The sequence below is a fragment of the Budorcas taxicolor genome, chromosome 14 (assembly GCF_023091745.1).
Source record: "Budorcas taxicolor isolate Tak-1 chromosome 14, Takin1.1, whole genome shotgun sequence".
Taxonomy (NCBI): domain Eukaryota; kingdom Metazoa; phylum Chordata; class Mammalia; order Artiodactyla; family Bovidae; genus Budorcas; species Budorcas taxicolor.
In genome coordinates, this window is record NC_068923.1 from 72,469,533 (window position 1) to 72,483,614 (window position 14,082).

The 14,082-nt window shown below is 39.6% G+C and overlaps 1 non-coding gene across 1 annotated transcript; it reads right to left on the reverse strand.

The window, feature by feature from the left end:
• Nucleotides 1-8,180: 8,180 nt before the first annotated feature.
• LOC128059718 (small nucleolar RNA SNORD66) lies at nt 8,181-8,248 on the reverse strand. The gene has a single exon (XR_008200640.1). It is a non-coding gene; the product is annotated as a small nucleolar RNA SNORD66 (small nucleolar RNA).
• Between the last annotated feature and the right edge of the window lie 5,834 nt (nt 8,249-14,082).

A 14,082-nucleotide genomic window follows, 5' to 3' on the forward strand; every position in this document is an offset into this window, starting at 1 on the left:
GAATTAAAAAGGACCCCGAGGGCGAAGGCTGAGCCGGGCCAGGAGCGGGCTGTTCCTCGCAGCCTCTTCCTCGCCCGGCGGTCGGGCTGTCCGTCTGTCTGTCTGTGCACGACTAGCTGTCCCTCCAGCTGCTCGAAGTTTGACAAATCCCGGGCGGCGGGAGCGGATTTCCCGGAGTCTCCCTCCCCTCCTTTTCCCGCCCCGCGCGCGCCCCCCGCCCCAGAAATAATCCCACTAACTCTCGGCCCCGCGTGCAAACTTACGTTTGATCTGCCGGGGTTTGCTCTGCTTTCGCCGGGACATTTCGGCGGCGGCCGCTGCCCCCGGGGCTCCCGCGGTGCCCGCGGTAGGGGCTGCCGCTCCCTCGGCTCCCGCCGCCGCCGCCGCCGCCGCCGGCCGGGCTCGGGCCGCCGCCGGCCGAACTCCAGGTGCTCCGGGCACGCGGGATTCCGGGCGCTGGGCTCCTCCGGGAGCCGCGGATCCACGTTTGGAGATGAGCAGGCAAATGACGAGGGGGAGAGAGAGAGAGGGAGAGAGAGAGGAGAGGAGAGGAGAGCAGAGCAGAGCAGAGGAGAGGAGAGGAGAGGAGAGGGGGGCAAAGAGAGTGTGACAGGAGAGCGGGGAGGGGGGAGTGGGAGAGCGCCGGGGTGGGGGTGGGGGGAGAAGGGGAATTTTCTAACGGAGGAACCGGGAGAGAGAAAAGGGGCAAGGGGGGGCGGGAAGGGAGTGCGAGCGGAGGGGAGAGGGGAAGCGAGGGGGCGGAAGGCGCGCGAGGAGGCGCGCTCGCTCTCCCCGCTCTCGGCGGCTCGCGGGGCACAGACGCCGGCGTTCCGGGCCGCGCAGCTCTCGCTCTGCCGCGGGAGGTGGCGAGGCGCGGGAGGGAAGGAGGGGCGCGCCGGGGCTGTGGGGAGGGGGGACTATTCCATCAGCGGACGGAGGATTGGCTGCATCCAAAGCCAGTCCGGATGCAAACTAGGGCCCTGGCCTGGTCGCGTGGGGTGCAAGGGGAGCGCGGCGGGGGGTTGGGGGGCGGATAGCAAGCGGCGTGGGGAGGGCTTGGAGAGGGGCCACCTTCTGCAGTTGTCACCGCGGCAGCTCGGGGCTTTTGCCCAGACCACCCCCGCCTCCTCTTCCTGGCAACTTCTTTCTATAGCCCCCTCTCGGATGGAGCCCCCCCACCCCCATCCCCCCCTCAACTCCTCTCTCTCACGCCTCGTCTGTCCAGCGGGGCACAAAGAAATCTCAGTCTCTCCATAAACTTTGTGCTTCCAGTTAATGTCGCCCCTCCCCTAGCCCCCACCCCGCCCTTCCAGCCCTTTTGGCAGGAAGGCTTAGGCCACTGGCAGAATCCTCTTCGAGAGCCAGCTGATCACAAATGCCAACTGTGTGTCTTGGGGCCGGTTAAGTCCCTCTCATCTGCCCAGGCTCTCCGGAGACCGGTTCATGGCTCTCAAGGTTCCCCGGAGACCGCTGCGGACACGGACCATCCCCACCCCCACCCCCTCACTTGGCCCGCAAGGATGAGATGCTGAACAGCGTCCTAAAACTGCTCTTTCTCACCTCGAGTTTTCATTTTAAGGTTGTAAAAATTCCGAATTTGGAGACAGGCAGATATTTTTCTCACATCAGAAAGGAGGACCATTAACTAGGTGATTAACCCTTCTGGGAAATGTACCGTCTCTAATCAGAATACTAACTTTTCGAGGAAGTCTGTGGAAGTTCTGAAGTCCCACCCTAGCCCCATAATATTTCATTCTTTTAGTTCTTCTGCCACAGGGAAGCAGCCAGCGACTAATAAAAGATTTGATCTTGCCATAATTTCCCAAGCAGGTAAGACCCAATAACCATTTCATGGTTCTTTAGCTTTTAAAGTTTTGTTTCATTATTATTCAATTATTGTGTGTGTAGTATGTCGGAAACTGCAAGCCAAAGAACACATTTTGAAGTGATTTGCATAGTTATTATTTTGGCCAAGTTAAGCTGCATGAGGCTAGCTTTAGTTTCTCATAGTTTCATGTACACTGAGTTTTAAATATATTCTCCCAGGTTGACTTGAAGGAGCCTCTGTCTAAGTAAGAGACAGTGGAACTGGCTGCTTTATGTAATCAGTATTTACTAATAAACTCCACTGCAGTTAACATGTATCCGCCAGATACTGCCGACTTCTCCCCCCCAGGTTGTGAGATCATCCATTCTGATCTGAAATCGTGCCCCCCTTTGTTTGGTTGTCTAACATCCCGGTGAGCCCCGCCAAACTCCACAAGCTAAAAGGGTCTGGAGGTCAGCAGAGAGCCTGGGCTGATTGAGCATAATGCAGGCTGCTCAGTGTGCAAGAGGCACTGTAATCAGTGTCATTTATAACCCCATCAGGACATCTTCTGGAAGGTGTAAAGAGTTGCCCTGTGAAAGGTATGGCGGAGAGAATCTTAATACAGAGCTGAAGACCAATTGTGAATTTTATTACATTACCATTAGTACTATTACCATAGAGGTTGTAAGAATACATGGTTCTTAGCAGTGGAAACGCACTAAGTGACAAAGTCCCTCCCTTGAAGAACCAACAAATTAAAGCCGTAAGTACCATGAAAAGCAGGGTTATTTGTGTTGGTGTTGTGGAATGAATAATCAGACAGAACTACAGATTTTTGCCTCCTTAATTTCCAATTCATTACACTTAAATTGGTATACATAGAACTGAATTATTATATATTATGGCTTCTAAAGATCTTTTTACAAAACTGGCTGAATTTTTTTATATCGCCCAAAAGGAATGCCCATTGGAATAAGATACCATAACAGTTAGTGTTTCCCTTGGCATTTGAAATGGTTAAATATGCAAAGCAAGAGAGAAACAAATAAATCTCAACTAAATACTCCCTTTAAAAGCTGAAAGGAGCAAAAGTCAGAGAATTCAAGGCAAGATTGATAAGATAACCTGATTACAGTATTAGAAATAAAGATAGCTCATCTAAATTTATAAATAGATATATTAGTTTAGTTAACATGAATGAATTAAACTAAGGAATACTATTATATTTTGTGTTTCCTCATCATTTTAATGAGAATGTTAATGATATTTAAAGTTTAATTTTTCTTTTTCTCATTTAATTCACTAAGGTTATAAAATAAAATGACAGCAAAACCTATAAGCAATTATCTCTGTCCAAATGGATATAGCAGCTCCAAACCACAGCTACATGACTATCAAACAATGATTATGAAAACCACAATTGAGAAAAGCATCAGAGAATGATATTGCAAAACCACAGCAACAAATGTGTCTGCGATATTGAAAACCACAATTCACAACTAATACCCTGTGTATTGCAAATTACTATTTAACTATAAATGTGAAAATGTATAAGTAACAGCACAAAATAATTTCTCATTTACTTAAAAATGAATTATTCATTTTCTAGACTCGCTGATTTCATCTCTGCATAATGGTTCATTTTGAAAAGTTTCTTTTTTCAAAGACAAATCATTTTAAATTACATAGGTAAGTTACTTTAAAAGCAGAAAATATGCAACTTTTAATAACATTTCCTCAAATGTTAAAAGAATTGATCTGAAACCCATCTGAAATAAAGAAACATCTACTTCAGTCTAGCTTTCTTCATAAAATTTTTCAGGAGCAAAAAGGGTTGGAGTAGAAACTGTTTATAGGAAAAAAAAAGCTTTAAGTATCTATTACACCTTCAACGAGAACATAATTTTATTTTCTTAAATCATCATTTTAGCTAGAAAATATACACCTGACAATAATGTGAGTTGCTAATACCAAAAATACTTTAATATGCAAACCAAATGTTTATTCACAAGTGAATAAAAGAATGTTATTTGTAAGTTTATAGAGTTTCCAGATTTAGCAAATTAAAATACAGGATGCCCAGTTAAATTTAAACTTCAAATAAGCAAAATAAATTTTTTTAGGGTAAGTATGTTCCATGCAATGTTTGGTACATACTTATCCTAAAATAATCATTGCTTATCTGAAAGTCATATTTAACTGGGCATCCTGTATTTTATCTGGCAAACTTACAAGTTTTCACAAATTTGTGGTTTTTTATAATATTGTTTATAGAAAGGTAGGGAAACTCTACAGTATTTCCTGTAGATATAGATATACTTTATTCTTGAACATCATATTATTTAGGGAAGGCAATGTAGAAGAAGTAAATTTCTATACAAAAATTCTTTATTTGGCACAGTACCGAAAGGTGCTGTCCGGGTAAATGGATTGCATTCATGTCTGTCTCACTCTTGCATTTGTTTTTAAAATGTGTTTTTTTCCTCTGAGGGATCAACAAATTGATAAAGCAACCTCCCAGGCCACATCTTATTTGGCAGCAAGCTGCCTCCTTTATTATGGGAATAAACAATATTCAAAAGCTTCAGAAAGACTTAATTTTTTGCCCTTGTATCCTCACCAGAAATTGAATACAGTTTATCTGCCTTGATTTAAGATTGTGACACTGAATTGAACAAGAATGCAGTATGAAAATAGTGTTTAGTGTTTGTGTATCTTTATAATTTCAGCAGTTTAAAAATAAAAATCAACAAATTCATCTAAATGGTATTCCTATGTTATAACTATGAAAAGGACTGTCTGTTTACTTGCAAAGGAGGCAAGAGCTTTGAAAACATTCAGTCAATCTAGATCTGAGGTTTAATTTGGTCTTCGTGTAGACAGTCAATGCGCTTGATAGAAGTATACATGTATAAAAATTTACTAAAGGGCAGGTCTATTTAATTAATGAATTCATTGAATTTTCAAAAAAAAATCTGTGAAAAAGATCTCTGAACCCATATGGGTTAAGAATGGCTGTTCTCTTCATGTGTAAAATTTTATGATGCACTGAAAACAAAAATATGAATGATTTAAGTTTTTATTCTTTGCAAGCATCCTTTATGTCCAAATTACTATTCTGATAGAGGAAAATCATAGGATGAACTCTATTACAAAAAAATGTATTTGTTGCTAAGTCTGCATAGCACAACTCCAATTACAAAATAAATATTGAAATAGTAACGCATCAATTTTAGTAAACATCTGCTGACTTTGCCTCCCTACTATCCATTCCTTCTTCTTCTGGTAATAGTGCTGTGACATCTTTTGAAGGACCACTCCTCCACACCTTCTCTTTGGTCATGTAATGCAAGTGTGACTTTCCCCAGTCCCCCAATCCCTGACCAGTCAGAATATTTCATTTGCTTATCTGTGGTGATTGGCTCAGTGATTCAAATTGTTTCTATAGGAGTCAGCCCTGCCTGGAACTTTATCCTAAAACCACTGAGGAAAGGGTGCTGTTATTCTGCTGGGATTGCTATCCTGGAAGAATGCTGTTGTTGTTGTCCTTTAGTTGCTAAGTCATGTCCAACTTGTTTGTGACCCCATGAACTGTAGCCCGCCAGGCTCCATGTCTCAGAGATAGAGAATATGCCTGCCAAGCAGGAGATGAGGGTTCAATCCCTGTGTCAGGAAGGTTCCTGAAGAGGGAAATGGCAACCCACTACATTATTCTTGCCTGGGAAATCCCTATGGACCCTGGAAGAATGCAAATTTAATATTGCTTTTGGCCATCATCGGTGGAAGAATATGTTTTAGAGAACTAACTCTGTCTTATCTTGTCTCAGGATCTGAGTTTTTAGAAATCCAAACCAAGACACACATCAACATTCCAATATTATTATTATTATTTTATTTTTGGTTCTATCAGTACTACCTATATATCTACATAGACAAGAGAGTCTTGGTCATTTCCATTATATTGTATCTTTATCTATTTAACTAGGCTAATCTCTCTACCTTTGCAGTCTTAGTATAGATACCATTTTTCACAGGAAGACCTCCCTGACCTCCCAAGTCTGAGTGAGATACCTCTTCTCAGTTAGTTCCATAACCTTTTTTGACTATCACTTGTTGCATTGTATTATATTGGCAGTTTAATTACATATAAATTAAATCCTCACCAGCCCCCTCCCTATCATAATACACCTAGCTAGATGGTTTGTGAGGGCAAGAAATACATCTGTCTTCAGAACTGCATCCCCATGCTGGACACATAGAAGGTCTTAACATAATTACTGAAAGAAAAAGTAAGGTTAGAATTATCTTGTTTTATCTGGGCCCTCTTACAGTCCCCAGTCTGCATCCACATAGGCACAGGTGCAAAGAGTGGCAGCCATGTTTGTACAACATGACTCCATGCTCCTGATTACAGATGCTTGGACCATAGGGAGTGCCTGCCTCAAATATGACCAATCAAATTTCTCCCCCAGGGATCTAGAGTTAGTATCAAGAGTTTCATCTTTGCAAGGGCTAGTCTCTTAAATGAATGAAAAATGAAATAAATGATGAATTTCATAATGAATGAAATTATGGCATGGTTCCCACCATGTGAACAGAGTAACACCAATAGTTTGCCAGTAGAGAGAAAAAGAAATAAACGGTAAGAGAACTGGGAATATGTAATCGCATCCCATGTCCTGTTCCAGTCCCTTCATAGGCTTCTGCCCTTGACATCACTGAGATACTTATGTGTCCTTAAAAAAAATTCCCCCATCTTTCTTTTTAAAGTTATTTTTGGCCTAAATTTGCATTAGTTGATTCCTGTTACGTTCAAGCCAAAAGACAAAATTAGTAACCCATGACTTTAGTTCACTTAACTATTCAATAGCCCTCTTTATCCACAGTTTTACTCTGTGGTTTGTTACCAGTGGCCAGCCATGATCCCAAAATATTAAATGGAAAATTTCAGAAAAAAGGAAATTCATAAGTTTTTAATCGGGTGCTGTTCTGAGTAGCATGGTGAAATATCATTCCAACCCACTTCATTCCTCCCCTCAACCCCTGCCACATGAATCATCCTTTTATTCAGAGAATCCCACCAGTTAGTCACTTAGTAATCATCTTAGTTATCAAATCAAATGCCACAGTATCATGGTGCTTGTGTTCAAGTCACCCTTATTTTTGGTAATACTGGCTCCAAAGGGCAAGAATAGTGATACTCAAATTCAGATGTGCCAAAGAGAAGCTTTAAGGTGCTTCCTTTAGGTGAAATGGTGAAAGTTCTCAGTTTAATGAAGAAAAAAATTGTATGCTAAGATTGCTGAGATCTCCAATAAGAAGGAATCCTCTGTCCCTGAATTGTGAAGAAAGAAAAAAGAAATTCATGTTAGTTTTTCTGTTGCACCTCAAACTGCAAATGTTAGGAGCAGAGTGCAGGGTCAGTGCTTAGTTATGACAGAAAAGGCACTGTATTTGTACACCAAGATATTTTGAGAGAGAGACCACATTTGCATAGCTTTTATTACTGTATATTATAATCATTCTGTTTCATTTTATTGTTATTAATCTCTTGCTGTGCCTAATTTATAAATAAATTTTATTATAGATATGTATGTATAGGAAAGTGCTTCCTTGGTGGCTCAGCTGATAAAGAATCTGCCTGCAATGCAGGAGACCTGGGTTCGATCCCTGGGTTGGGAAGCTCCCCTGGAGAAGGGAATGGCTATGTACTCCAGTATTCTTGCCTAGAGAATTTAATGGATAGAGGAGCCTGGCATGCTACAGTTCACGTGATCACAAAGAGTTGGACACCACTGAGTGACTAACATACACATGTATAAGAAAGAACAGTATATGTAGAGCTCTATAGTATCAGAAGTTTCAGCCATTCACTGGGGTCCTGGAATATATCCCCCATAGATAAGGGGGGACCACTGTATTTAGAAATAACAAATTAACTGAATTTTCTATTTTCCTACAGAAAGTATTGTATTAGTCTGAGTTCTTCAGAGAAACAGAACCAATAGTATATACAAAGAGAGATGATAGGAAATTGACTCACAGTAGTAGAGGCTGAGAAGTTCCCGAATCTTCAGCTGACCAGGGAGAGTCTGAATTTGAATGTCTGAAAACCAGGCGAGCTGATGGTAAAAGTTCCAGTCAGAGTACTAGTCTGAGGGCAGGAGGAGACCCATGTTCCAGGTGCGTGCGAAACCATCAGGCAGAAAGGGAATTCTCACTTACTCTGCCTTTTTGTTCTAATCAGTTCATCAATGGATTGGGCAGGGCCTACCCATGTTGAGGAGGGCAATCTGCTTCACTCAGTCTGCCAATTCAAATGTTAATCTCATCTGAAAACACACTCATGGACACTTCCAGATTTTTTTTTTTTTAACCAAATCTCTGAGCAATCAGTGGCCCAGTCACGTTGGCACAAAAAATTAACCATCATCAACACTTTCAATGATATTTTTCCCAAAGCAACTTTGAAATGGCAAAGAACATTCTTAGAAATGTTAAGTGGGAAATCTACACTTTTCACATAGATAAATAAGGATGTTATCAATTACTGATTTGGGGCATTCACCAAGGGTAAATCTTGGAGAAAAGGTAGCATTTTCAAATTCAGAGTTTCTCGAGGGCATGATAACTGATTGACATGCCCCTCTATAAGCTTCCTGATTACATCTATTTTGTACCCAGATGTCTGATTTTATTTTCGACTTTACTTTGCCATATTTGAATAACCATCTAACAGATTACCTTGCACATAAATTTTATGAATGTTGCTATAATTTGCATGAATTATGTTTACACTTCTGTGGTATATTTTATTTTCCAACCTATAACTTTTGCCATAAATTCCTAAATGCAAAAGAAGAAATTAAACAGCTTCTTGAGAACATTTGCTGTGTGTATAAACTTAATCAAATCACTTATCTTTGCTTTTATCTACTTCTCAAAGTGTATTAAAATAATGCATTAGGAGTGGATGTAGGGTGAACTGAAGATGTAGGATTATGAATAACCATGCTAGGGCATACTGATAATGAAATCATCTAAAAGAAGCTGGAAAGGATAATTATATCACTTTTAAAATGTATCTTATAATAAAAATTAAGCTATATGACTAATATACTCCTTTAAAAACTATTTTTATTTTGATTAAACAAATAGATGTACATAGCTTTAAGGGTCAAATAGATTTTCAAGGCTTATAATAAAAATTAGCAGTTGCTTGTCCTATTTAACAGCCCAGTGACAATTCCTGCTCTCAAAGGTATAATCACTGTCAAATCTTTTCAGCTAATTCTCTTGATGCTCATCTCATATTTCTAAATAACATGCTTTACTACTTTAAAACAATTATTAGTTTAGATATTATTGAATATATCACCATCTACTATAAAGATATGAAGATATAATGGCTTTATATACCCATAATACACACATTATTCAAAATTTTTGGTAATTAAAAAGTTTCTAGTTTATTAACAGTCTATATAGGCTATGATGATTACATTTTCTTTTGACCTCTTTTTTTTTCCTGAAGTTAATAATTATTTTCTTAGTCATTTTCTCAGTTTTTCATGACCTATTACTACTTTATCCCAAAATTATTAGCCAATATAATACTGTCCAGTATGTTATTACATCAGTAGATTCAAAGACATTAATTAGCAGGTCATTTTCTGCCACCCCCCCCCCCCGTCCCCCCGCCTCCCCCACCCCCCCACGCCATGCAGGTGTCCTCCTTATAATCTTTCATCCTTTTGCTCAGTGCAGTTCAATCACTCAGTCGTGTCCGACTCTTTGTGACCCCATGAATCACAGCACGCCAGGCCTCCCTGTCCATCACCAACTCCTGGAGTTCACTCAGACTCACGTCCATCGAGTCCGTGATGCCATCCAGCCATCTCATTCTCTGTCGTCCCCTTCTCCTCCTGCCCCCAATCCCTCCCAGCATCAGAGTCTTTCCCAATGAGTCAACTCTTTGCATGAGGTGGCCAAAGTACTGGAGTTTCAGCTTTAGAATCATTCCTTCCAAAGAAATTCCAGGGCTGATCTCCTTCAGAATGGGCTGGTTGGATCTCCTTGCAGTCCAAGGGACTCTCAAGAGTCTTCTCCAACACCACACTTCAAAAGCATCAATTCTTCGGCGCTCAGCTTTCTTCACAGTCCAACTCTCATATCCATACATGACCACTGGAAAAACCATAGCCTTGACTAAGCGGACTTTGCTGGCAAAGTAATATCTCTGCTTTTGAATATGCTGTCTAGGTTGGTCATAACTTTCCTTCCAAGGAGTCAGCATCTTTTAATTTCATGGCCGCAATCACCATCTGCAGTGATTTTGGAGCTCAAAAAAATAAAGTCTGATACTGTTTCCACTGTTTCCCCGTCTATTTGCCATGAAGTGATGGGACCAGATGCCATGATCTTCGTTTTCTGAATGTTGAGCTTTAAGCCAACTTTTTCCACTCTCCTCTTTCACTCTCATCAAGAGGCTTTTTAGTTCCTCTTCACTTTCTGCCATAAGGGTGGTATCATCTGCATATCTAAGGTTATTGATATTTCTCCTAGCAATCTTGATTCTAGCTGTGCTTTTCCAGTCCAGCATTTCTCATGATGTACTCTGCATATAAGTTAAATAAGCAGGGTGACAATGTACAGCCTTGACGTACTCCTTTTCCTATTTGCTCAATTCTAGACTAATTGCCTTCTGTAACTAAAACTTCCTTTTCATCATCCCCTGAGAATTCTCTTAATTTTGTCATGTATTATATTCTAGATTTCCTGAATACTGTGTAGTCCTCTTTCATGGTTTATTGCCCCCCTTTTTTCTTTCTTTCTTTCTCTCCCTGTCTCCGTCCCCACCTCCCTTCCTTGCTTTCATTTTCCTTCTTGCTCTTTTTATTGTTGATTTAGAATAAATTTCCTGTAGGTTCCTGAGACAATTTATATACAAGGTATGTTTTTTAATATTTTTGCAAGACTAAAGAATATATATATATATATATATTTTTAATTCTACTCTCATATATGACATATACAGGCTTCCCAGGTAGTTCCTAGTGGTAAAGAACTCTCCTGCCATTGCAGGAGACTTAAGAGGCTCAAATTTGGTCGCTGGATCAGGATGATCCCCTGGAGAAGGTAATGGCTACTCTTTCCACTATTCTTGCCTGGAGAATTCTATGGACAGAGGAGCCTGGTGGGTGATAGTCCATGGGGTCACAGAGAGTCAGGTATGACTGAAGCAACCTAACATACATAACATATAGATTGAGAGATTGTAGAATTCTAGGGTGCAAATTATTTTCCATGAATTTTTTTCTTTTATTTTTCCAGTTTTATTGAAATATAATTTATATATCACTTATATAATTTTAGAAATATGATTCGATACATTTATATATTTTTATATAACATATATAGTGTATAACCTAACATATATATTTATATATAATGTATATATAAATATATACCATATATCATTAAATATGTACCAGGGGCTTCCCTGGTAACTCACCTACTAAAGAATTTTACCTGTAATGCAAGGGACCCTGTTTTGATCCCCGGGTCAGGAAGATCCCCTGGAGAAGGGAGAGGCTATTCATTCCAATTTACTTGGGCTTCCCTGGCGGCTCAGACAGTAAAGAATCCACCTGCAATGTAGGAGACCTGGGTTTGATCCCTGGGTTGGGAAGATCCCCTGGAGAAGGGAATGGCTACCCATTCCAGTATTCTTGCCTGGAGAATTCCAGAGAGGAGCCTGGCAGGCTACAGTCTGTGGGGTTGCAAAGAAGTCATACAAGACTGAGCAACTTTCAGTAGAACAGATTGTTAAATGATTATCACAATGGAGTTGGTTAACACCACTATCATTTCACATAATTACTTTGTGTATTTATGTTTCTATGTGGTGAGAACATTTTAAGATTTAGCAACTTTCAAATATGGTATGCTGCTGCTGCTGCTAAGGCGCTTCAGTCGTGTCCGACTCTGTGCAACCCCGTGGACAGCAGCCCATGAAACTCCTCTATCCATGGGATTTTCTAGGCAAGAATATGGAGTAGGTTGCCATTTCCTTCTCCGCAAATATGGTATAGAAAATTATTAACTACAGTTACCATGCTGTACATTAAATTCTCAGGACTGACTTACTGTATGATTGGAAATTTGTACCCTGGAATCAACATCTCATTTCTTCCACTCCCTGCTGCTGCTGCTGCTGCTGCTGAGTCACTTCAGTTGTGTCCGACTCTGTGTGACCCCAGAGACAGCAGCCCACCAGTCTCCTCCATCCCTGGGATTCTACAGGCAAGAACACTGGAATGGGTTGCCATTTCCTTCTCCAGTGCATATAAGTGAAAAGTCAAAGTGAAGTGCTCAGTCGGGTCCGACTCCTAGCGACTTTATGGACTGCAGCCTACCAGGCTCCTCAGTCCATGGGATTTTCCACCTCCACTCCCTACCCTATGGCAAACACCATTCTACTCTGAGCTCAGCATTTTAAAGTTCTGCATATAAATAATATCATACAGTGTTTGCATTTTTCTGTCTGACTTACTTCACTTAACATAATGCTCTCAAGTTTCATACATGTTGTCTCAACTGGAAGGATTTCTTTCTTTCTCAGGTCGAGTAATATTTATAACTGAATATTCTTAACTTATTAATTCACCAGTAGACAGATGCTTATATTGTTTTTATATCTTGGCTACTGGGAATAGTATGGCAATGAACATGGAATGTGTATATTTAAGATCCTTATTTTATTTCCTTTGAATATATACCCAGAAGTGGGATTGCTGTGTTACATGGTAGTTTTATTTTTAATTTTTTGAGGAACATCCATACTATTTTCCATATTTACATTTTACATTTCCAATTTACATTTTCATCTGTAGTATACAAGGATTCCCTTTTCTCCACATCTTTACCAACATTTTTTAGTCTTTTGTCTTTTTTTATACAGCCGTTTTAACAGTGAAGTGCTATCTCATTATGGTTTCATTTCCTTGATGATTAGTTATGTTAAGAATCTTTACAAGTGCTTTTCCCGACGTCTTTGAAAAAATGTCTGCTCAGGTCCTCTGTCCATTTTTTATTAGATGGTTTTTTTATGCCACTGAGTTGTAAGAGTTCCTTATATTTTTCATTATTAACCCCTTATCAGATTGATGTTTTGCAAATAATTTCTTCTGTTCTGTAGGTTGCCTTTTCATTTTATTGATCATTCCTTTTGCTGTGCAAAAGCTTTTTAGTTTGATGTAGTTTAGTTTATTTATTTTTACTTTTGTTATTTGTGCATTTGATGACATATCCAAGTGATTGTGGCCAAGACCAATATCCAGGACCTTTCCCCCTATTTTCTCCTAATAGTTTCACTCTTTCAGATCATATGTATAAGTTTATAATTTATTTCAAATTAATTTTTAAGTGGTGTAGAAAGGGGGCCAGTTTCATTCTTTTGCATGTGATTGTACAGTTCTCAGTACCATTTATGAAAGAGACTATCTTTTCTCCATTGAGTATCTCTTGTCAAATATTAGTGAAGCTAAATATGAGAATTAATTGCTGAGCTCTAGATTCTGTTCTATTGGTTTATATGTCTTTTTATGTCAGTACCATATTGTTTTGATTATGATAGCTTTGAAATATAGTTTAAAATCAGGAAGTGTGATCTTTCACCCTTGTTGTATTTTCTCAGAAATGCTTTGGGTGTCTGGGGTCTTTTGCGGCTCCATATGAATTTTAGAATTATTTTTCTTTTTTAGTGAAAAATGTCATTGGAATTTTGATGAGTTGCACTGAATCTATAGATGGCTTTGAATAGTATGAATATCTTTAAAATATCAATTCCTCCAATTCATGATCATGGGATAGCTTTCCATTTATTTTTGTCTTCAATTTCTTGCATCAATGTCTTATAAACATCAGAATGCAGATATTTCATTTTCCTTGGTTAAATTTTTCCTAAGTGTTTTAAGATGCTATTTTAAATGGCAGTGTTCTCTTACGGTCTTTATCAGATGGTTCATTGTTAGTGTTTAGAAACACAACTGACCTTTGTATATTACTTTTATGTACTAAAACTACTGAATTCATTTATTATGTCTAACAGTTTTGGGGACCCTTTGGTATTTTTCTAAACATAAGATCATATCACCTGCAACAGGGCAATTTAACTTCTCTTCCTTACTGATTTGGATGTCTTTTATTTTGTTTTCTTCCCTAATGCTTCTGGCTAGGACTTTCAATAGGTAGAATAGGAGTGTTAACAG